This window comes from Marmota monax, unplaced genomic scaffold (genome assembly GCF_021218885.2).
Source record: "Marmota monax isolate L192 unplaced genomic scaffold, Marmota_monax_Labrador192_F-V1.1 WCK01_AAM20220418_F8-fsc01056, whole genome shotgun sequence".
NCBI lineage: Eukaryota > Metazoa > Chordata > Mammalia > Rodentia > Sciuridae > Marmota > Marmota monax.
This window is the reverse complement of record NW_026694906.1, coordinates 11085-35219: the sequence shown is the minus strand read 5'-3', so window position 1 is coordinate 35219 and position 24135 is coordinate 11085. Positions and strand designations below refer to the sequence as shown.

Here is a 24135-nt window from a genome sequence, read left to right as displayed (position 1 = left end):
CCTCACTGCAATGGGGGACCACTTCCTTCATAGGGACACAGCTGGGTTCTGGCTAACAATCATCCCTTGGCCATCCTTCAGGCCTAAAGATGTTGACAGCAGGTGGTACAGGTTGTGCTTGGAAGGTTGGAACTCTCCAGAGGCCCTGGAAGCCAGGTGAGTGCTGTTTGGCCAGGGATTCCCAGAGTCCAGGGTGCCAGAGGCTTGACCTAGGAGAAGACATGGGCTCCAGATGGCAGTATCCCTGACCTTCCTAAGGACAAGGCAGAGCCAGAGTAGGCTGACTAAAAGCATGGGCAAGTTCCTAGTGTTCAGGTCTTAGGTCACCAGTGACAAGTACCAAGAATGCAGATTAGTTCCCAGGCAGCTTCTTGCAGCATCTGCAAATCTGTAGCCTCCGGGCCACACCCAGCCCTTGAAAGTATTTCTTTGACTCATGTTTTTTAAAACTCAAATTCATTGCCAACATTTTTTAAAATCAAGAATTCCACTTAGAATTCTAGGTTTCCAGGTTCTCTGAAAAAATTTATCAAATCTCCCAAAACTCAGTCCACATTCTGCAGGGAGTAAGAGAAGAGCTACTGCTGTCCCAGGCTTGCTCTCCAGTCCCCGGCCATCCTCACTACCCAAACAACATAAGCACATTCATTCACACCCTATTTGCCTGGTCCTGTGGGCAGCTGGGTTTCCCCATTACTGGTGCTCAGGCAAGAGAAGGCTGAAGGGTTTTCATGAGAAAACTACTGAGCCTGACTTCTGTGTAAGGAAAATGGGTTTACTGTAAAACAGCAAACATTGGAAAGGGTGACTGGGGACAGTCAGCGTCTACGTTTCTAGGAGATTCTCTGAGATGAGCTGTTTCTAGTTGTCTTGGGTGGTTAGACATTCCATGGTGTTAAGGGATGAAGCCAAACCACAAGATCTTTCGTGGCCTCTTCCATGTCTGGGGCTCCAACACTGTACAAGAGATATAAAAGGAAGCTTTAGCCCCAAGGAGTTTATAACACAAGTAGAAACGATGTGTACAACTAAAAAACAAATTATATAAACAAGTGAATAATCGCTCAGTTGCTGCCTGGAGCTGACAGCATTCATGCCCCAACAAAACAACCCGCTGCCCAGCTGCCAGCAGAACAGGGTTGCAGAAAGGTTGTGCCAGGTGCCCTTTCCTAACCAACTGTCTCCCATGTTCTAGCAACTCCCACCATCCCAGTCCCCTTGAAGCCTCTCTGGATTAATTTGAGATCTTGTGAGATACTCAGTTTTCTTATTTGTAAACAACAGGAACTATTGCCCACATGAACAGGGGACTTATGGGCAGAGCATGGGGTGCCCACAGAATCATCAGGAAATGGAAGACACAGGTTAGGAAGTGGGGCTGAGTATCGCTGCCCTAAAATGATTCTGACCCTCTTTCCAACATTATCCTTCACTCCAGATTCTGAGTACTGGATAGAACCCGACCCTTCCTGCCCCCACAGTGGGAGGTGAGGTACAGGCACTGTCCTGCTGGAAAATATAGCTAAAGGCAAGGTAGTTACCCCCAAATAGGTAAGAGGGATAGTTTCCAGATTGCTCCCCAAAATTCAAATATGCTACATATGGCCTCTTAATACCAAGTCTAAACATCAAACCAAGACACTAGGGTCCCCAAATCCAGAGCAGAACCTGGTGATTAGGGAGGAGCCAGAAGATTGGAAATGGTGCAGATCATGAGAAGAGGGAAGAGACTGGACTCCTGGATGCTGTGTACAAGCTCCTGCTTCACCCAGGTAAGGAGTGGACATTTATGGGCGCCTGCTGTATATGTGTTAGACATTGATTAGGCATCTGATGCACCTTGTGTCTTTTGATCCTCTCAACAACCTTGAGAAGTCAGTATGATTATGTTTGTAAGGGACAAAAGAGCCTCCAAGGGGTAAGGCAACTTGCCAGCTATCCAGAGTAGGACAGGGAGTGGAACTCAACACCCCCTGGCCCAGACCACCAAGCCAGGAACCTGATAGCTCTTCCAACAACCTGGATATTGGAACAGGGCAGATTGTCAGCTGCAACAGATAGAGCCAGTCTCTCCTCAACACACACTCCATCCTCACAAATGCACTTACTCTGGCCCTGGGTGGGAACTAGGTACTGTTCTTCCTGCAGTAAGTCTACTTTCCTAGTCCCACCTTAACATACTTTTGCTTTGTTTTTTCTTCTGGTAGCAGCTGCATCATCGTGTCAAGGTCATGAGTAGCTCCTGGGTGATTCTTTTGGCAGCACCTCATGCTGTGCTTTTTACTAATAATAAGCGGTGCCAGCATTGCTTGGCTATCTGGATACCGAGCACCAAGGTACACCATGCTTATGCACTCAGAGAAGCTGAGTATCAAGGCAGAGGTGGAAAAGGAGTGGCACAGACAGGTGTCAATCACCTGCCTTCCCCTCCACCCCCCAGCTCATGTCTCTGGGCAGCAGCTCCTTCCTTCTACTCAGATAGCACTAGTCTGGCACAACAAACCCCATCCTGTCTCAATGCTAAAAGCTTCTGGCATTGTCTGTAATCCACACTAAACCCTCAGCAAAACAGCCTCCTTTACCCTACCAGAGAGGTGAAGAAGAACAGAAGCCTGAGTCAGAAAAAGCTGCAACTTGAGGCCTTTTTCCCCTGCTTGCTAGCTGTGTGATCTAAGATTAGTCCCTCGGTCTCTGTAGAATGGGATAATAGCAAAGCCTATGGCCTGCAGGAGTTTTGAGGATGAAATGAGACAGCATGTTGAATGTTCGTCACATAGAAAGTGGAATGGGGTTTGCCAGTGCCCCGGGAGGGGAATGAGGAGTTACCATTGAATGAGTGCCAAGTTTCAGTTTAGGAAGATTAAAGAAAGAGCTGCCAGTGAATTGTATACTTACAAGTGGTTTAAATGGTAAAGCATGTTTTGCATATTCTTTCACAAGTAAAAAGAAGTGCTCTTTATAGGATGACATAGAAAAAAATGGGACCTCCTCAGTGTTTCTCAAACATGCCAAGCTCAGTCCATGTCAGGGCTCGGCTGTGCCCTCTGCCTGGAATCCTGACCCTCTCATTCCCATGACTCCCTCCCTCCCTTTGCCCAGATGTCTGCTCATGTCACCTCCACCGAGGAGCCCTCTGTAGCACCTCCTGTCCTTCATGCATCCCAGACCTGGGCACTTATGACTACCTGACATTGCCCTGATGCACCTGTTCATTGTTTGTCTTCTTTCAGAATCTAAAGTCCTCAAGGGCAAGGATTTACTGTCTTGTTCTCTGCTGACCTCCAGTATCTGGAACAGTCCCTGGCACTTAGCATGTGCTCAGTAAGCACTTGTGCAAGGAATGAAAATAAAGCTGAGCCATCTGCACTTGGCTTTCTACAGTGGAGACATAGGAACTCTAGACCCTCGCCCAGCCCTGGTAGCCTGCTGGGTGCGGCAGGAGGGGGGAGCCCTGGGAAACTCTCAGAGAGCGGGAGGCACCAGCATAGGAAAGAGAAGGAAGGCTGACCTGAATTAAGGATCCTGATTCTAAATCCCTGATTTGACTCTGAGTCCATGCTTGTTTGAAGTGCTGCTCGGGGGGCCCTTTTATGGACTAGTGAATGGTTTTCCAAGGAAAGTGGCACCAGCTAGGGAAGGGTTTGTGTACACAGATCAGGGCTTCTCTGAGCTGTGGGCGTGGACGGAACCCTTGCAGGAGCGGAAAGCCAGCAAACACTCAGGATTGCTAGGGCTTCCTGGAGCAAGGGGCAGGAGCAGGAAGCAGGGAGAAAGTGAGGGTTGGGAGCTAGCTGCAGGCCTGAGCCAGGATCCCCAGGGGCATTCAAGCTGAGTTTGCATTTCCTCTCAGTTAAGGCAGCTGAACCAAAGCACATAGAGACCCTCAACAGGGATTTCCCCAGGGGACATTAGGGCATGTGCACCCAGGGTATAGGGGACAGGGAATATACTCTTGGCAAAGACATCTAAAATCTTCAAAACACTTTTCCAAAAGCACTCTATAGAGATTGTACAGCCTTCCTTTCCATTTTAGTATTTTACCACATGCCTCTTTGGAGCAAATGAAAATCTCTCTTGCTCTAAATATTTAGGAAGTGATGGGTAGATGTACATAAGGGGAAACAGCACCTCACATTTTATTTAATGCAACTGAAGTTGGTTTAAGAATGGGTTTAATGCTCTAAATAAAATCATTTGCATTTCTGGCTTTAAATGTGATCCAAAAGCATCTCCTCCCTTTAATGTTTCAGCATGATCATATTCATTTATAATCACTGTCATTTTGCAAACTTTATATATGTCAGGTACTGTGCTGGGCATGCTACCTAGACTACATAGTTATTACAATAATTATTACAATAATGATCATTCTATTGTTAATAATAGATTATCCTCCCTGACCCAGAAGTTATATACATTTCTACAGCTAGAAAGTGATAATCTGGGATTCAAACTAGAATTATCTGTCTGAACAGCTGCGCTATGTACCAGGTACGGTGGCACATACCTGTAATCCCAACAACTCAGGAGGCTGGGGCAGGAGGATCAAAAGTTTGAGGCCAGCCCCAGCAACTTAGCAAGAAGACTATGTCTCAAAATAAAAAATAGAAAGGGCTTTGGATGGAGCTCTGTGGTAAAGTGCCCCTGGCTTCAATCCTCAGTACCAGAAAAAGGCGGGGGACAGGGGCAGCTGTGCTATGTGGTGTCACTAAGTGTCTACTTCAATGCTTGATCCATAATTTATGTCCCAAATAACTAGCTTTGGATGACCTGAATTAATGTATTTTCAAGATAACATTCACTGAGTGTCTATTCTAGATGCTTCTTAGATGGTACCCTGTTTAATCACCTCAACAGCTCTGGGAAGGAGAGATTACCCCACTTCACCCAGGGGGACATTAAGTACCCAGGAGGGTCAAGGACCTACCAGAGGTGCCACAGCTAGTCATTGGCAGAGCTGGGATGTGAAGCCAAGTTTGTGGGACTCCAAGTCTTGCATGCTTCTCTTTCAACTACCTCCCGACCTGCTCTCTTAGTTTTTGAAAGGACATCAGGTATCGCTTTCCCTCTAGTAGATCGCATTGCTATGAAGTTATTTCTTTCTCCTTAAAGTTTATGAAACATGCTTTGGTGTAAATATCATGCTTTAAACATTAAATAATCAGGCCAGAACCATAAAAGTTGTTGAGATTAAAAAAAAAAGAGGGGGTGGGGGTGCTACAAAAAGGGCAAGCTGTTCTATTATGGTCCTCGTATTGCCCTTGGGCAGAACAGCCTCACACTAAGAGGCACCTGGTTCTTTGGCCCAGAAGTTCAGCCAGCTATGACAAGTGACAGGAACCTGTGATGGGGAGACAGCTGTGATTCTCTCTGGACTAAGCTGTTGTGTTCCCGTTGCCAAAAAACACTCAGAGTCACTCCAGGGGAACTGGGCTGCACGAAATAACCACACAAGAGACAGACATACCTTTCTCTTTGGGGGTCCTGTGATGGCTTCTCTGACCTTAAGGGTCCTCAGAAAGAGAGAGAGAGAGAGAGCACACACACACACACACACACACACACACACACACACACACGCTGACCCCTTTTATTGAGGAGAAGACATTCAAATGAGGCAAGGGGTCAGGTTTCAGGGGGTTGAGTCTAGCTTCCTAATGTCTGCTGTCAGCAGGTTGACTGACTTCTAGGAAGGCCACACCCAAGGGCAGAGCAAGAGAAGGGGACACACAAAGGGCGTTTCCATGGAACATTCTATCCTATCCCAAACAGGGCAGAGGGTAATATCACTAAGGAACAGGTGAGCACAGCCCCATGGGGCTGCAGGAAGGCACCCTACGCATGAAGACACATTTGTTACATTTTTACTACTCTCAAGATTGGGGCTACCCTCTACAGCCACTTGAAGGTGGCCAGATCACTGGAAGTGACTGACAGTGCCTCAAACCAATCAGGAGAGGAAAATGCTGGTCACACGACATGGCGGCCTCCCACACTAAGCCAGATCCCAGTACGTGGGTCAAGCAGAGCCAGGGACAATAGGACCTTCTTTGATCACAAAGGACAGTCAACTCTTGGGAGGTGGTGGAGAGGAGGGCAATTTCCCAGGACCACTGTGGGCTAGAAGACGTTGGTGTCACTACCTGGCATTTGTCTGAACCTGGGCAGCAGGGCTTTGCAGGTCCCCTTCTCCCTACTCACTCTGTCGCCTTAGAATGCCCAGTGCCAGTGGGACCCAATGCTGAGGGACAGCTGCGGGGAGAAGGAAAAGCATGGACCCCCGCCCAAGTGGAACAGGGCAACCACCTCCTGGTTTGATGACCTACGACCAGGAAGCTGCACTCCCAGGAGTGGCCACTAGGTGTCACCCCCTGCTTCTAGGCAAGTGCTCTGTTCTGTTCACTAATGACAAAGAATGGTGCAGAGAGAGAATTTTCTTTTTGGAGGCTCAGCATATAGCCTTCTGTGCCTCCTGTGAGCTCCTGTGAGCTCCTGGGTGCTCCCTCTCCCCTCACGCCCAGGCCTTCCTGGCTGGCCTGGATTGCCCAGTTGATCACAGTTTCTCCCCTGCTCCTCTTTCTGTCCACTCAAACTCTGCCTTCTCCAGTCAGCACCACAGTCTGGGATCAGGGAAACTCACAAGAGTGGCTCCGCTTTCCATTTCTGATCAAAAACCTAAAACAGACACACATTCGTGGTCAGCTACCTATCCAGACGTGTCCAGGGCTCACTCTCCAACTCCTTTATACAAGGACTTTGTATCCAATCCTCAGGCCTCCATGCCCCAACCTCACTTTCATTGGCTTTCATTCAAAACAGAAAAGAGAAATAGGTCCTAACTTCTTCATCTTCTCATTACCAAACCCCCAACTGACCAACGCCTGTGTCCATCTTCTTCTCTTCCACTTCTGCCCTGGGTTCCTAGTGGTCCTGGGTCCTTAAGCTCTCTCTACTTTCCTCTGGATGAGGCATCTCCCTCTATCCTGGAGAATTCCCATTAACAGACAGCTAAGCTCTCATTTTAAAAATTTCCCTTTATGCCAAGTGACTCTCTGCAGACCAGCCGGTGTCTGTTTTTTTTTTGTTTTGTTTTGTTTTGTTTTTTCTTTTGTTTTGTTTTAATCACTGAGCCACATCCCCAGCCCTTTTTATATTTTATTTAGAGACAGAGTCTGGCTGAGTTGCTTAGGGCTTCGCTAAGTTGCTGAGCTGGCTTTGAACTCACTATCCTCCTGCCTCAGCCTCCTGAGCTGCTGGGATTGCAGGCGTGTGCCACCGTCTGTTCTCTTTCGGTACTACATTTCTCCTTTTGCTTCAATACCATCAAAACCTGTCTCCATTAAGTACCTCCTATTGTCAGATCTGGCTGATACCCACCTTGCTCCACAGGGGTGACTTCTTAAGGTCACCTTGATCTCCTTATCACCAGATGCGATGGGCATAAATATTTTAACTTTGTTCCCTTCGCCCCCCACACATGCACCATGACTGTGTGCACCAGCGTGCTTCCCTCTTGTCTTCCACAACACCCTCTTCCTGTCTTAGATTTCTCTGCCTCGGTTTCTTTTGATGGTTCCTCCATTACGTGCATCTAAGCACGAGGCCTGTGTTTTCTCTTTTCCTTGTTTCCTCATTTTCCTAGGTAATCTTACCCATGACTGCTGATCCCTCTCACCTTTTTATGCTGATGCCTCACGGATTTGTATCTTTGATCCAGTCCTATTTGACATCTCACTTGCATCTTCCATGGGTATTTCAACATGAGCATGTCCAGAATGGGGTTTTCCAATTCTCTTCTCCCCCAAACATCTGTCCTCCACTAAGCTACTCCATCTCTGTGAGGAGATTATTGTCCTCCAAGTGGCATAGGCTCCACACCTAGGGATAAGTATTTCCTTCACTTCCTCCTCCATCCCATGGCAAGTCTGATTGTCTCCATCTCCAAAACTCTTTTCAAATCTCTCACTTCTCTCCCTCCTCATTGCTATCCCACGCCTATCATCACTCTGCCAAATGGACTCAAAACATTTATAACTGATCTTCCCTTTTCCACCCTGTCTTCAATCCTGCCCCTAACCTCCTCATACTTGAGATTGAACCCAGGGACACTTAACTGCTGAACTATAGACCCAGCCTATCTATCTATCTATCTATCTATCTATCTATCTATCTATCTATCTATCTATTTAAAGGCAGTCTCTCTACGCTGCCAAAGCTGGCCTCCAACTTGAGATCCTTCTACCTCAGTCTCTTCAATCTGTTTTTGACACAACAGCAACAGTGGTCTTAAAACCAAAGTCCGTGATGGAAATATTCTGTATCCTAGTCTGGGTATATATATATGTTAAAAACTGGAGGTGTGTTTAAGATCTGAACACTTTCCGGTGGGTTATGCCTCAACTAAATGCAAAGCAAACCAAAATACCTAAGATGTGAGTGTCCAAGTTGAAACTCACTAGCAGCTTCTCTCTGCACTCAGAGAAAAAAACCCACTGCTGCAGAATCTGGCCCTGGCCTTTTGCTCCAATCTCATCCCCTATTGTACTTCCCTCTTGCTTGCTACAGCCCAGCTGCCCTGCCTCTCATTCAGTTTCTCCAACATGCCAACAGCTATCTTGCTGGCCCCAGGGCATTTGCTCAGGCTATTCCCTTAGCCCAGAACCCTTCTCGTTCTTAGCATCATTTCCCTCATCTTACCTAGGTAGGCTTGTCCAGACCCCCACATCTAAAGCCTTTCACCCATTTAATCTTTCTGCTCTTAACTCATGGGATTATCACACCATCATAATTGGAACTGTTTCCAATCTCAGGTTCTTGGAACCAGAGTTAAACAGACATTGGACCCAGAAAGAAATGAAGCACAGTCAAGGCTTGATGAGGGGGCTTCTGCCTGAGCCAGAAAGGAGACAATTCTTGCTGGGGGGCAGGAATCCCAGGCTAACTCCAGCAAGGGACAAATGGGTACAGCTTTTGTGGCATGTACAGGCTAGGCAGGAACATGGTCTCTGGATGTCACATGTGGAGGTTGGACTGTGTCAAGCCTCTGCTCTTCTTTATCATATCATGCTATGTGTTGCATGTCTCATGATCGTTGTGACTCTCCACCTGGGGGTGTGCTTCCACTATGCTAATAAGGTAAAGGTAGCTGTGGGTTACTTCAGTGACTACACATGCGTTTGCCCCTCATTACTTTGCCCTTATCACCTGGGAAAGTCATGGGAGTCCCTGATCAGCTCATACTTTTGACAAATACTTTGTTGCATGCATACTGTTATGGGTAAGTGCTACATAGATAGTCAATGCTATGAGTCATAAATTCAAAGAGCAAACAGATCCCATTCACTCTCCTTTTGAATTCCTACAAATCATGATAGAGATGCTTAAGAAGGTCGCCTTCCCTGTAGGAGTCTAAACAATGACTTTCTAAATATCCGAAATAGCCCAGCACAGTGGTGCACACCTGCAATCCCAGGAGCTCTGGAGGCTAAAGCAGGAGGAGCACAAGTTCAAGGCCAGCCTCAGCAACTTAGCCAGGCCCTAAGCAACTTAGAAATACCGTGTCTCTAAATAAAAACTAAAAAGGGCAGAGGATGAGGCTCAGTGGTAAAGCACCCCTGGGTTCAACCCCTGATACCAAGAAAATAAACACAAGCAATCTCTCCACACAAGGTGGAGAAAAAGAGAACACTATGGCCAAAGAAAATGCTTGAGGGGGACTGGGAGGGTACAGGGAGAAAGTCAGAGCTGACAGCAATCCTCACTATTCCACACTGCAAGCCTGGGCAATGCCACCCCCTTGCCAACTACCCCCTCCCTGATCTCACACCCCTCCAAGCTCTCCCCTCCCCGACCCCAGGGACTGCAGTTGACTCCAGCACAGCAGTCTACACCCCAGCCTGGAGTGGGAGAGACGGTGGAGACAGTGTGACCTCCAAGAAGACAATAGGTCTGCTCACAAAGGAGGACAGGCACATGTGGGAAGTTAAACAGCCACAGACCAGAGAAGCACACACACACGCACACTAAGCACAAACAAGCATGTTGTATCTTTTTCACACGGTAAGCTGGAGGCTAGCAACGCAAGCCCCAGAGGACAGGTGTGTCACGCCGAAAATCCTGATGCTGCAGGTGCTTCTCCGGCACCCAGCCCTCTAATATATCCTTTTTTTTTTTTTTTTTTTTTTTGGTGACAAGTCACTTCAACACCAAGGCCCTTCAGAGCAACTTCATTTATTCAAAAGCTCTTCTGAGCAGATCTCTGTTTGCTCCAAGGATCTATCTGCGGTTGACACCTCTTCTGTGGTTATAGAAAGGCGGTCTGAACATCTCTAGGCTAACTCATTCCGGTTGCCAATCATCCAGAGAGCCTGGGCATCCAAGACTCAGCAGCGCCCATGGAAGTCCAGGACGATCTGGGAGAGAAATGACACAGGGGTGGGAAGTGAAGAATCTCCATGGTCAACAATTCATGGTCTAACCCAGCGCCTAGCACTCATCGTCTAACCCAGCACCCAGCACTCATGGCCTAACCCAGCACCCAGCACTCACTGCTCCTATGGATGCATGCACATGTGAAACAACCCAAATGGACAACGAAGGGGATGTGACAAAGAAACAAAATACTGTTTTAGCTTAAAATGCTTTTTCACACTTTTTATTTCTCATTAGTGAGCATTTTAATTTAACGGTCCCCGATTTCCAGCTTCCCTTCCTTCCTATCGCTTCCTTCTGCCAGCTTGTTCTCCGACCCATCGGATTGCTCTTCCCTGGTGTCCCTGTTTTCCAAACTTCGTGCCACCGTTGTTGGTGCTGTTGTTTTTGCAGTGCTGGGCATTGAACACAGGGCCTTGCTCTTCCGCTGAGCTACAACTCCAGCTCCTGCCACTGTTTCTCTGTCACCTCCTGCCATGCCGGTGCCCAATTTCACCTTTTGGATCCTATCCCTCCTTTAGGGCTCCTTCTCTAGCCACCTCCCACTTATCTATAGCCCACTCATCCTTATGGAGACCCTCCTCCCACTGAGGACCTTGACACTCTGCCCTCTGGGCCTGTCTCACCACCGCCCTAGGTCACTAGTATTCTAAAGTTAGAGAGACAGCGAAAGTACCAGAGAGAACCCACTCTATCATCCACACAGCCCTCCAATCCCATCTCTGCCTGGACATGGGACATCAACAGGTGAGTCCCATGCTCACCCTGACCTCAGTCTCTCTTTGTGAGAGGAAAGATTTGAAGAGGGATTCAAAATGTGTCTCCTGGTTCTCATAATTTAGAAACCTTCCCTCAACAGTGCCTCCTGCTGCAGGGTGGTGAGCTTCCTTATGACAGAGACCTCATGGCTCTCATTGGAGTTCCTGCAGCAGACCTGGCTTGCACGTCGACACTCAATACATTTTACCCAACCAATGTCTTGATGGATCCTGGCAGGGCCCTAGGACGCTGACTCTAGGCACAGACCCAAGTCACTGGAGGTGTGAGGAAGCAGAATGGCCTTCCAGGACCACACAGTTAAAGACAGGCCAAGGAAAGGCTAGTTATTAGAAGGAAATATCTAAGAAACACCAGAGGAATGGTTAAGACAAGTTCTTCCATGGACAGATTCAGACCAATGCAAGCTCAACAGCATGTGTTGATCCTTAACCGGAGGCAACTGTGCCCCCCGAGAGACATTTAGCAATGTCTGTGGACATCTTTTCTGGGAGGGAAGATGCTATTGGCATCTACTGGGTAGAAGTCATAGATGCTGCTTAACACCCCAGGATGCACAGAACCATCTCCTACAACAAAGAGTCATCTGGCCCCCGAACGTCACCAGTGCTGTGATGGAAAGACACTCCTGTGTGTATCACACACCCTTCTCCTTCTCCCATCCTGCCTGAATCTTTCTCCCTCCTTCTCCCAGGCCAGCAACACATTCCAGATGATGCTACAGGAATATGGTACAAGGCCACACAGGAGCACCCTGCTGGGAGCCATTAGCCAAGTAGGTATGACAATTTCCTTGCCAGCGTACCCCATGTTGCTTAGTGGAAGGACATTTTGCAGTGACATTGCATGTAGGTGACCTTGCTCAAGGACCAAGGCGGATCCGGGTTTAGGGTGTTCCCGGTTTAGAATAATCCGGGTTTAGGGCGTTCCCGGTTTAGGACTATCCCGGTTTAGGGTGGTTCCAGGTTTAAGGTTACTCCTGCTGGGAATAGGGCGTATCCTGCTGCCTGAGTTCCCCTTGAGTTCTCACAGGATTCAGACAGTATTTTTTGGGAGATAGAAGCCCAGTGGGGGTGGATTTGGGCAGAGAACGTGGATTTCCCCAGAACGTGATTGTAGACGGCTGGTGTGAGTTCGGGAATAAAGAGCTGCTGTTTGAATCTACAAGCTGTGTGGTGGCTCGTGATTGTGTGCCCAGCCAGACTGTGGCAGCACCCAACACAACTTCCTTGTCTTGAAGAAGCAAACTTCAAAATCGAGCTCTAGCTCATCTTTCATAGAACTTCCTCCTTTTGTCTTTTGAATGTCTCCCTGTCATTTTTCTACAATGTGCGTGCGTGCTGTGGGGTGAGGCTGGGTGAGTGGGAAGAAAAAAAATCAGGGTGCCGAACCACCTGAGGAGCATTCGAAACACAAAACATCATGTGATGAAAACCGATTCATGCAACTGTTACGAGGCACCGAGGAGATGGTGCGTCCCCTCTCCACCAGGAAAAAGGGAGGGCCCTTCAGAATCCACTTACAGAGTTGCCTGTTGACAGATGCAAGAGAGAGGCACTAAGAGCTCGGGTGTTCAGAGCTGCTGCCAACAGAAAGAAAGCCAAGTGGGAGAAGATAGCAGCCCTTAGCAGATCCAGTTTGCAGAAGCTGTTTGCACATAACTCTTCAGGAACACAACGTGTGAAGGAGGGCTCCCCTATCAGAGTAAGTGGGAGTCAGGAACACACACAAGGCCACTAATGTGATACCTCGTTCTCTCAGCCATTCTGAGCCTTCACAGAGAGTACAATTCATGTGCTTTAGGATTGCCCCCCGCCCATGTAACTTAAATAGGAATCCTCTTGTTCCTCTTCCTGTTTTTTTTTTTTTTTTTTTCATCTCTTTTTTTTTTTTTTTTTTTTTTTTTTTTTTTTTAATTTTTTATTGTTGGCTGTTCAAAACATTACATAGTTCTTGATATATCATATTTCACAATTTGATTCAAGTGGGTTATGAGCTCCCATTTTTACCCCATATACAGATTGCAGAATCACATCAGTTACACATCCATTGATTTACATATTGCCATACTAGTGTCTGTTGTATTCTGCTGGGGAGGGGAGGGGAGGGGGGATAGTAGAGGATAGGAAAGGCAGCAGAATACAACAGACTCTTCCTGTTTTTCTGCCACCTCTTCTTCCCAATGGCTGAGCTGACTCACCCCGTTTGAATATAAACTTCCACCTTCTCATGGAGTCTTAGGTCACTGAAGCAAATGAAGTACAAGTTGAAGGCTCAATCCTTATACCCCTAGTGCAGGGCACTGATTGGAGCCAGTGCACACTCCAGAGGGGTTTTACAGGGAAGGCTGGAAAGCACTGTTGTGAGAGCAGTCACGATTGAACTTGAAGGAGATGAAGCCTCTCAGAAGCCTAAAGCCATCGTAGGTGGGGTCTGCAGCATTCCTGAGAGAATCAGGAAGCAGGAAACTCAAAATCTTAAGTTTTCTTCTGCTCTACCCCACGTGAAAAAGAGAGAGGCCACTTGGATGCAACGGCCATCAGTTGACTAGGCAACAATTCATCTCAGAAATTGTACTATTTCTGCACCTAATCCTAGTTTTTTATTTTATTCCAGAGGTTCATAGCCACTAAGACTTCAATTTAAAAGAACTAGGAGGGAGACCTGGAAGCTGTATTTTTCTAAAGCATTTCAAAGGGATCTAATGATTGAGAAGACTGGAATTCGTTGAGCCATGAAACTTCCCTCTACAAAATATGGGATTGGGGGGAAGCTATTCCCGGAAATCATGCTTATGTTCTATGCAATTATATTTACCCTGCAGAGAAATGCACCTCCTGAGAGGCGAGCACACACCTGGTTAGGCAATAGCAATTAGGAACTCAGGTGATAGTGAATGAATGGGAAGCCAGGAAGTCAATGTACCTTCACGGCTGAACTTTGAGAAACTGTAGATAGAGCGGCCATGAACTCCCTGCAATTAGTATGTTGGCTCAGCTACAAGGAAGTGACCAGTCTGATATGAACCAACAGATAAGAGGACACCAGAGAAAGAGGGTGTCAAAAGCAGAGAGGAACCAGAATCGGAAAGGCATTCTCTCCCCTTCCACTGGTTATAAGCAGCATCAAAGCCACAGGGGAAGGGAACAGTGGACAATATTGTTATGGATATGAGGTGTCCCCCCACCACAAAGCTGCTATTAATTGCAAGAATATTCAGAGGTAAAAATATTGGATTATGGGAGCTGTGACCGAATCAGTCCATCCTCATGATTGGACTGACTCGGTGGGAGCTGTGGGTTGCTGGGGCATGGCTGGAGGAGGTGAGTCACTGGGGGGCATGTCCTGGAAGGTTGCATCTGCTCTGCAGCCCCTTTGTCCCTGCCCCTCTGCTTCTGAACCCCATCAGGAGCTGAGCAGCTTTCCTCTGCTTGGCCCTTCCCCCAAGATGTGCTCCCTCACCTCAGGCCGTGGAGTTGGTCATCTGTGGACTGAGAACTCTGAAACCATGATCCCCAAGTGAACTTCTCCTCCTCTCAGTTGTTCTTCTTGGGGGTTTTGGTCACAGCAATGAAAAAGCTGACTAAAACAGTAACAGTCCTGGGCTAACTACGTCCCAGGCTTCATGCTTCGTGCTTAACATATAATTATCAGAGCAACCCTGGGAAGTAAAATCTGAGTATTACTCTCATTCTACAGAGGAGGAAACTGAGGCTCAGGGAGCTCAAGTGACTTGCCCAGGGTCACATACAACCTATAAATGGCAGAGATGCCCCCCCCCAAAAAAAAACACTCCTTTGCTTCCAACCCCATGCTCTATTACTGCCTTCAAACTCTGAACACTGGAACCCCATGATGGTCGACTTTCCAGAACCACAGTTTCCATATACATGGATTCAATCAATCACAGATTGGAAATATGCAAAAAAAAAAAAAAAATTGGGTCTGTTCTGAAAATATAGACCTCTTTGTCATTGTTTCCTAATCAATACAGTGTAAGAACTATTTACAGCTTGTTTTTATTATACTAGGTATTATAAGTCATCTAGAGATGACTTAAAGTACACGGGAGGATTGCTAGGTTACTTGCAAGTACTGTGCCATTTTATATAAGGGGCTGGGGCATCTGTAGGTTCAGTGTCCACACCAATTGCCTCCCTCCAGATAGCAAGGGACAGCTGTAGTTACATGCATGTTCTCTGTGTGGCTGTTACCTGCACTTATTCACTGATCGAGGACTTCAAATGGAACTTATCCACAGAGCAGGTTCAACTGTCTCTTAACTCTGTGACAATGTCTTCTGAATTATTCTTTTGATACTCTTTGCCAAGTCCTGAATTAAATGAAATTTTTCAAAACTGTAGAGCACCGGAATGAACAAAACCAAAAATTCAACTGAACACTTCTGTGAAAGGGAATGTGGTTGCCTATTCCTTATGGATCATCAAAGCCACGTTCTCCCCCCGCCCCCCCACCCACCACCCCAACCCTTACTCTCAAGTCACCAGCCTTGGCTCTCATTATCTCTCCCTTCTAACATTCTATATGTGCACAATGCAAATGCTATATGATTAAGTGAATCTGAAGTTTTAATGTAAAGAAGGCATCATTGAGATCCCATGGGATGGCACTCTTCACATAAAATGGGGAACTGGGACAGGTCAGGCCAGGAAGGAACCCAACCAGGTCTATATGACAAAAGGATCCTTGGAGAACAATTGGAGAGGGAAGACGAACAGATGTGTGATATTGCAGGGAGAGTAGAGCACAGAGGGCCTGGCCAGATGGCATGTGCTCATTTAAAAATATTCAGCAAATTTTGATTCCCTACTAAATACAAGGCCCATGGCTATGCATGGAAATGGTAATCAACTACCAATAGGAATGACAAAACTCACGCAGAGGAAAATCACAGGGTGATCAGAAGAACTCACAGGCATCAATTAAAAATCTCAGCCAGCTATGAAGGACGTGTGATAAACAGTTATCTTCTAATAATTCCTATCCTAAAGATAAAGAAAGCAATTATACTAATAGCAATGCTAGCTCACATTAATGAGGGCTTACTAACCTGCCTTGAATTATATGAAGCACTTTATAGAACATCATTTTGTAGTTCTAAATCTCAGAGATGGGTTTTTATCATCGGCCTATTAAAAATGAGGAAACTGAAGCCAATACAGATCAACAATTTCCCCAAGGTTGTATGACTGGTGAGATGCAGAGACAGGACTTGAACTCCAGAGTACTCTGACACCAAAATTCCCATCAATGTTTTTCCAAGTTAGGTCTCTGATCACCTGCAGCAGAATCTCTTGTAATGCTTATTAAAGTTCAGATCCCCGAATCCCACCCGATGCCTCTGGTGTAGGGACTCAATGCTTGGGTACCAAGACCTCACCTGCCTCTTGAGGACAGGAAGGATGCTACTGTGAACTGAATCCTGTTCAGTCCAGAAGAGCTGATTAAAGGCTGAGAAAGGATGGGAGCATCAGGAAAAAGCGACACTGTTAGGAGACAAGCACAGTCAGACTGACATCAAGAAGGTGACCTAGAAAAGATCAGGGAAGACAGAGCTAGGTTTCTATGGATAAAAACTCAAAAAGGGAGGTCAACTTGAGAAAAGTAGGAGGTCTGTCCTTATCTGGCCTGGACTTTGACTCACCAACTTGATTACAGTTCACTACAACCTGCTCTTATCTGGATGGAATGTCAGACCCAAAGGACAAACCAAGCTCATAAATAGGGATCAATGAGTAACAAGACCAAAAGATGAGGCAGCTGGGAGCTGTTTGGTACAGGCAAATGGAGCAAATCTGGCCGGTGGTTCAGGACTAAGACTGCATGTGAAAGGGTAGTTTGGGGCCTGCTCTCATGTGAGGGGCTTGAGTCAAATGGCCCAGATAGGTCCACATGTGATAGTATACTGTAAGAAGGGATTCGGGCATTGAGTGGGATATTGGATTACATGACCTTTGAAGTCTCCTAGGTTTTGTTGATTCTACTTTTAAATAATTGAAACTTTCCCCTTGTATCATTTCTTTAAGGTTCAGGTTGTCAGAATCGGGACCCAAGTATGGCTCATATTATTTCTACCTATAGAAAACCTGAAGAATGAATCTTGTGGATCAGAAAAAGTCAATGGGTCACAATGTGTGTGTTATAATTTTCTCTCATCTTATGATCTTAACTCTGGGGTATGGGTACTGCTCCGGTTGAGAAACTGAGAAATTCTGGGTGAATGACAGGAGGAAAGGGGTTGGAGGGAACAGATTAAATATCTCACCTGAAATATGATGTTAAACTCTGCCTGGAATGTCCATTCTCTAGGTACGCACTCTGATGCCACAGAAAAATAAACTCAGACTCAGTTTCTTCTATTTCACAATCAATACAGATCATTTCTGAAACCAGATGTGTAGGGGGTTTCATCTACACACCAAGCAAGCAATTCTACAGTGGAGGCAAGCTGCGTGTCCCCTAATTCAATTCTGACACTGTCTATCCGGAGATTGCACCAGATCCCAGAGGCTGAGGGTTCGCTCGTCGAGACTGTCCCCATGTCACAGGCCCATTGCAAACCCAGGTTGTTTTACCTGTGCTTTTGATTGACTGCTACACATCAGAGTGCCCACAACCCCCACCCCCCCGCCCCGGATTCAGTGATTGCTAGAGCAGCTCACAGAACTCAGGCAAACACTTATATTGAGCAGTTTATGATAAAAGGCATTACAAGAGACACACAGGGCAAGGTTTGTGTGAGGGGTACAGAGCTTCCATGCTCTCTCTGTATGCTACCCTCCTGGAACTGCGACATGTTCGACTCTCTGGAAGATCTCTGAACCCCATCTGTTTGGGATCTAATGAAGACTTCATTGCAGAGACACAATGAAGCAGGGACAACCATGTGGAAATGTGATTGGACAAGAAGGGTCTGTTCGATCTCTAATAGACTGAGAGGGGGAAGCCCAGCAAGACCTGTCTGTTCACATCCTTCTTGGCTTCCCTGGATGGGGCAGGACCCCTTCTGAAATGGGGGTCTTAGGATCTACCATCAGACGAGGTACATCAGAGAATTTCTTTGTGGCCAATCTCAACATAGGAAGACAAGGGGAAGATTGGAGTTCTAGAACTTGCTTTGGGGAGGAGAAATTCTAGCATCTGCAATTTGCCTTATGGAGGGAGTCATGAGCCGGAAGTCATGGACAAAAAAAAAAAAAACAATATACCACAATAGCAAAATATTAACTACTTACTGTTTTGTCAGGTAGAAGGAAGAAAGGGACTGGAATGGTTTTCTTCCAACTTCAAACATATGTCTCCTCTAACCTGTATTCTGAGCTTTCAGGAGAAAGGGGGCGGGGTAGAGAAAAGGAAGACATCAGCATCCCAGTTACGAATGGGGTAGCAACAGAGGCCCCAGGGTTACCCAGAGAGGATCTAGGGTGCTGACTTTTCTTGTTTCTTTTTACTTTACCTCCTGCATTTTGTCTCAAAGAGCAATCTCTTAATTGGATGTTCATGTTGGGTAGTAGGAACAACTCATTATCTAAATCAGAACTTTAAAGTCTTGAGTATAGAATCTCAGGTCCCAGACCTATGAATCCAAATGCGCATTTTGACAAGATCCCTAAGTGATTCTTAAATACTTTAAAGCTTGAAAAAAACCTGCCTTCAAACACCATCAATCTATAAATTGTTTGTAAATTGGCTTTTGGGGTTTCGTCTCATGGGTTCCTATCACACTCTCAAATTTTCTTTTTTTTAATATTTATTTTTTAGTTGTAGTTGGACACAATACCTTTATTTCACTTATTTATTTTTATGTGGTGCTGAGAATCGAACCCAGGTCTCGCATGTGCAAGGCGATCGCTGTACCACTGAGCCACAACCCCAATCCCACATCAAATTTTCTATCTCTAGGACTATGTCCATTGGCCAGAATAGTTTGAGATTTATTGATTGCCTCGCTTGGGTCATAGAGAAAGACCAGGTGGCCCTTAAAATGTAATATCTTTATGCAAATTCATTTACTAATTTGTGAGCATGCTAATTAATGCACCAACTGGATTCAAGAAATACCTATTGAGCACCAGGCACAGCTGAAGGAGCATGGTACTGTCCTAGGACGTTTTAGGAACAGGCCTAGACAGCCAAGTTCAATCCAGTGTGATAAGCATTTCTGAAGTTAGGAAAGAGGATGCATTCTGCTGGAATTGTTATAGTCAGAACCTGTCACAAGCAGGAATAATTCTGGAGGCAATTCCAAACTGCCTGTCTCCCCTATCTGATGCTGTTTTTCCTGTGGTCTTTTATGTGTGGCTCCTCTGCCCACACAGGGGGATGAGTTACTGGGACAGTCCGGTGACTCACAGGCTACTGATGGTGATAATTTGCTTACATTCTTCTCCATTCCCCAGTGATCACTACTTGGGGTGTGATCTTTTCCTTAGCCTGGGGTTTCTTAACTTGGGGTCCATAAAGAGGTCACTTCTAGAAATGGGAGACAGAAGGCAATCTATGTACAAACTGTTTTGGGTATATGCTTACTATATTTGTCTCAGGAGAGAAAGTCCATCCATTTTTACCAAAGGATGAAACTCAGAAATTGAGAGCATTTGGTTACTGTCCATCTGCAACCAAGAAAGCCTTATAAAGACAGTTCCTTCTCTCTCTTCCTCCTCCTCCATCTGCCAACTTCCTCTAGGCTTAGTCTGATTCATTAAAAGTAGAGTATCACAATTGTTCCAAAGAATCAAGGAAAGACCCTGGCCCCACTCGACACTGTCACAAGTAGTTGGACCACCGATGTAGTGGGGAAGAGAAATCCCTAGAACTCAGCACCAAATCTTAGCAATTGACCAGCTGGCCTTCTGGCTTTAATAGCTCAAAGTGAAATGATGAAATTTTGAAGTCACTTTCTGAGCCGTCTGGGTGGCATAAGGCAGTGACCCCAGCCATGAAAACTATCTTTCCCATATGAAATGCCCATAGAGTGTCAGGTGGGGATCCAGGGAAAGAGAAGGGGCCTACAGATAGGCAAGAATAATTAATGGTCTGATTGTACTTTAAAAATTTAGGCTTCAGAAAGCACAGAGAGTAGATATGCAACCTTTGATGTGTCAGTCTTGGTTCTAATCTAGCAGTATGAAAAGGAGGAAGTATGCTTTGAATTCTCTCTAAGACAGGGAGTCCCAAATCATTCCTATATGGCTGTGAGTACATTATGAAGTTACTTTGCAAAGCAAATCTGCTCTACAACTTCTGCTCTATATAATTTGAGTTTGTAAAATAAATTTATAAAATGCCCTTGGAATATGCTGTGTGGCTATATTTTTGCTATCCTTTTCCTATCCTGCTTCTGTCTTGCTGGACTTATGCTGAAAGAGTTGACTTCCTTGGATGCAGAGCCCCTGGTAAAGGGGGAAAAAATGGTGGGGCAGCTCAGAAACATGTTAGGAAAATAGAATGGGAGCAAATACTCGCTGTGGAATATTCAGAGTTAATTTTCATTGATAGCTCAGAGCAGACTTGCAGTAGTGGTTGGCCATAATAGAAGGGTTTTTGGAACAGCAGCTTTTGGTCAATGCAAATGCACGGTGCACAGGCCTGTCTCCAGGGGAGAAGGAGACAGAGCCTGGAGATCTGCTTCTGGGGCAGGAGATGAGAATGAGGTAAACACTGTATAATAAGAAACAATTTCATGTTGAAATTCTACCAAGGGGAAGGATTTACAAACCCACATCACATGACCTATAGATTCACAGACTGTTCACTATTCATTTATCAGGCAAGCATTTATGAAGAGCTTCACACACATCCTAGGCAGGGTGCTGAGCATCAGCATCACACCCACAAACAGAACAGCCCTGGAGGCCCTTAAAAACTCATGAGACAATTAGGGGCATCCAGTGCTCTAATAGGGGCAGCACATTCAGGATACTGGGTGGGGGTGGGGAGGCATAAAGGAGAGACAGCCACTTCTGACTCAGGAGATCAGAGAAGCCTTCCTGGAGGAAGGGATGCTGAGGTTGACAGCTGAGGGGTGAACAGCAATTAGCTGGGCCACAGAGTGAGAGATGGCATGGCAGGGAAGAAAATTTCAGGCAGGGAACAGGATGGACCTTCTCTGGGGGATATGGATTTGTTTGTCAACTAAGGTAAACACTTCACTGTTCAGTGGAATTTCCTGTTCATTGTTTATAACCTCCAAGCACATCTATGCCAGTCAGAGCTAACAGATGCCCTGGACCATGGTTTTCCAAGTATTGGCTCATTCTAAAAGGTCTGCAAACTCTTGATGTGACTATTGTTTCCTAGATGTTATTTGATATTTTCTAAATAAATTTAAAAATATTCAGAAGGTTGTTATATTTAGGTTGTTAGTTGATGTTTAACTTTACATTTAAAAATAGTTTAAAACTTACAGAAATGTTTTTAAGATAGCGCTCAGCACCCCCCACACACACACACCAAAACGCTCATATATTTAACGACTTTACCAATTGTTAGCATTTGCTTTATGCATTGATTATCTATCAACCTATATATATCCACACATCTTCCTTATTCCTCCTCCTCTTACTGTTATTATCGTTGTTGTTATATTCGCCTGTTTATCACGTTTTACTCCTAAAAACTTCATTAAGTGTCTGTTAAGAACAAGGATAGTCTCTTTCAGAAACCCAGCACAATGATCAAATTCAAGAAAATTAACATTGGCATGACTCTACCATCTATTTCACCAAATGTCCCAACAACATCCTTGACATTTTTCTGTGCTTTAACACAAGAAGAATGAAATTGCAAAAAGAAATAAATCTCAAACTTAGTGTACTTTGGAGGTTCTTTACGTTGGCTAGACCAGGATCACATACTGCCTTTAGTCATAATGTCTCTTTGGTCATTTTTTTTATTAGTTGCTCAAAATATTACAATGATCTTGACATATCATACATTTGATTCCAATGAGGTATGAATTTTTATTTTTCCATGTGTACAGATTGCAGTATCACATTGGTTTTACAGCCATATTTATACATACAGCCTTACTAGTGTCTATTGTATTCTGTATTAATTTTTATTTTTTGGTAGTTGTAGATGAACAGCATGCCTTTATTTTATTTGTTTATTTTTTAATTTTTTAATTTATTTTTATTGATATATGACAGCAGAATGCATTACAATTCTTATTACACATATAGAGCACGATTTTTCATATCTCTAGTTGTATACACGTATATTCACACCAATTCGTGTCTTCATACCCGTACTTTGGATAATAATGATCATGTGGTGCTGAGGATCGAACCCAGTGCCTCACATGTGCAAGGCAAGTGCTCTGCTACTGCACTACAACCCCAGCCCTCTTTGGTCATCTTTAATCTGGAATAACTCCTCAGCCTCTTTGTCTTTCATGCCACTGAATTATTTGAAGAACACAGATCTCTTGTTTTGTAGGATGCCCCTTACCATGGGTTTGTTTGATGTTTCGTCATGATTAGATTCAGTTTATGTATTTGTAGCTGGGAAGGATACTTTTCAGGAGATCACACTAGGAAGTTCATATTGTCACTGTGTCTCACTATTGCTGATATAAACGTTTATTTGGCTTTTTAGTATATTTTATTTTTTTTTTAAATTTTTTATTGTTGGTTATTCAAAACATTACACAGTTCTTGATATATCATATTTCACCCTTTGATTCAAGTGGGTTATGAGCTCCCACTTTTACCCCATATACAGATTGCAGAATCACATCAGTTACACATCCATTGATTTACATATTGCCATACTAGTGTCTGTTGTGTTCTGCTGCCTTTCCTATCCTCTACTATCCCCCCTCCCCTCCCCTCCCCTCTTCTCTCTCTGCCCCCTCTACTGTCATTCATTTGTCCCCCTTGTATTATTTTTCCCTTTCCCCTCACTTCCTCTGGTATGTACTTTTGTATAACCCTGAGGGTCTCCTTCCATTTCCATGCAATTTCCCTTCTCTCTCCCTTTCCCTCCCACCTCTCATCCCTGTTTAATGTTAATCTTCTTCTCATGCTCTTCGACCCTACTCTGTTCTTAGTTACTCTCCTTATATCAAAGAAGACATTTGGCATTTATTTTTTAGGGATTGGCTAGCTTCACTTAGCATAATCTGCTCTAATGCCATCCATTTCCCTGCAAATTCTATGATTTTGTCATTTTTTAATGCAGAGTAATACTCCATTGTGTATAAATGCCACATTTTTTTTATCCATTCGTCTACTGAAGGGCATCTAGGTTGGTTCCACAGTCTTGCTATTGTGAATTGTGCTGCTATGAACATCGATGTAGCAGTGTCCCTGTAGCATGCTCTTTTTAGGTCTTTAGGGAATAGACCGAGAAGGGGAATAGCTGGGTCAAATGGTGGCTCCATTCCCAGCTTTCCAAGAAATCTCCATACTGCTTTCCAAATTGGCTGCACCAATTTGCAGTCCCACCAGCAATGTACAAGTGTACCCTTTTCCCCACATCCTCGCCAGCACTTGTTGTTGTTTGACTTCATAATGGCTGCCAATCTTACTGGAGTGAGATGGTATCTTAGGGTGGTTTTGATTTGCATTTCTCTGACTGCTAGAGATGGTGAGCATTTTTTCATGTACTTGTTGATTGATTGTATGTCCTCCTCTGAGAAGTGTCTGTTCAGGTCCTTGGCCCATTTGTTGATTGGGTTGTTTGTTATTTTATTGTCTAATTTTTTGGGTTCTTTGTATACTCTGGATATTAGGGCTCTATCTGAAGTGTGAGGAGTAAAGATTTGTTCCCAGGATGTAGGCTCTCTATTTACCTCTCTTATTGTTTCTTTTGCTGAGAAAAAACTTTTTAGTTTGAGTAAGTCCCATTTGTTGATTCTAGTTATTAACTTTTGTGCTATGGGTGTCCTATTGAGGAATTTGG

General features: G+C 45.1%; 1 protein-coding gene across 4 annotated transcripts in view; it reads left to right on the top strand.

The window, feature by feature from the left end:
* Positions 1-12375, top strand: part of Nle1 (notchless homolog 1) — a 58066-nt gene extending 45691 nt beyond the window's left edge. For 2 of the 4 annotated variants that reach the window (XR_009225184.1, XR_009225180.1), the window contains exon 16: positions 10195-12375. The gene's annotated coding sequence lies outside the window, so the exon portion shown is untranslated. The remainder of the gene's footprint in view (positions 1-10194) is intronic. The other 2 variants (XR_009225181.1, XR_009225183.1) reach the window with 2 other exon arrangements.
* The last annotated feature ends 11760 nt before the right edge of the window (positions 12376-24135 follow it).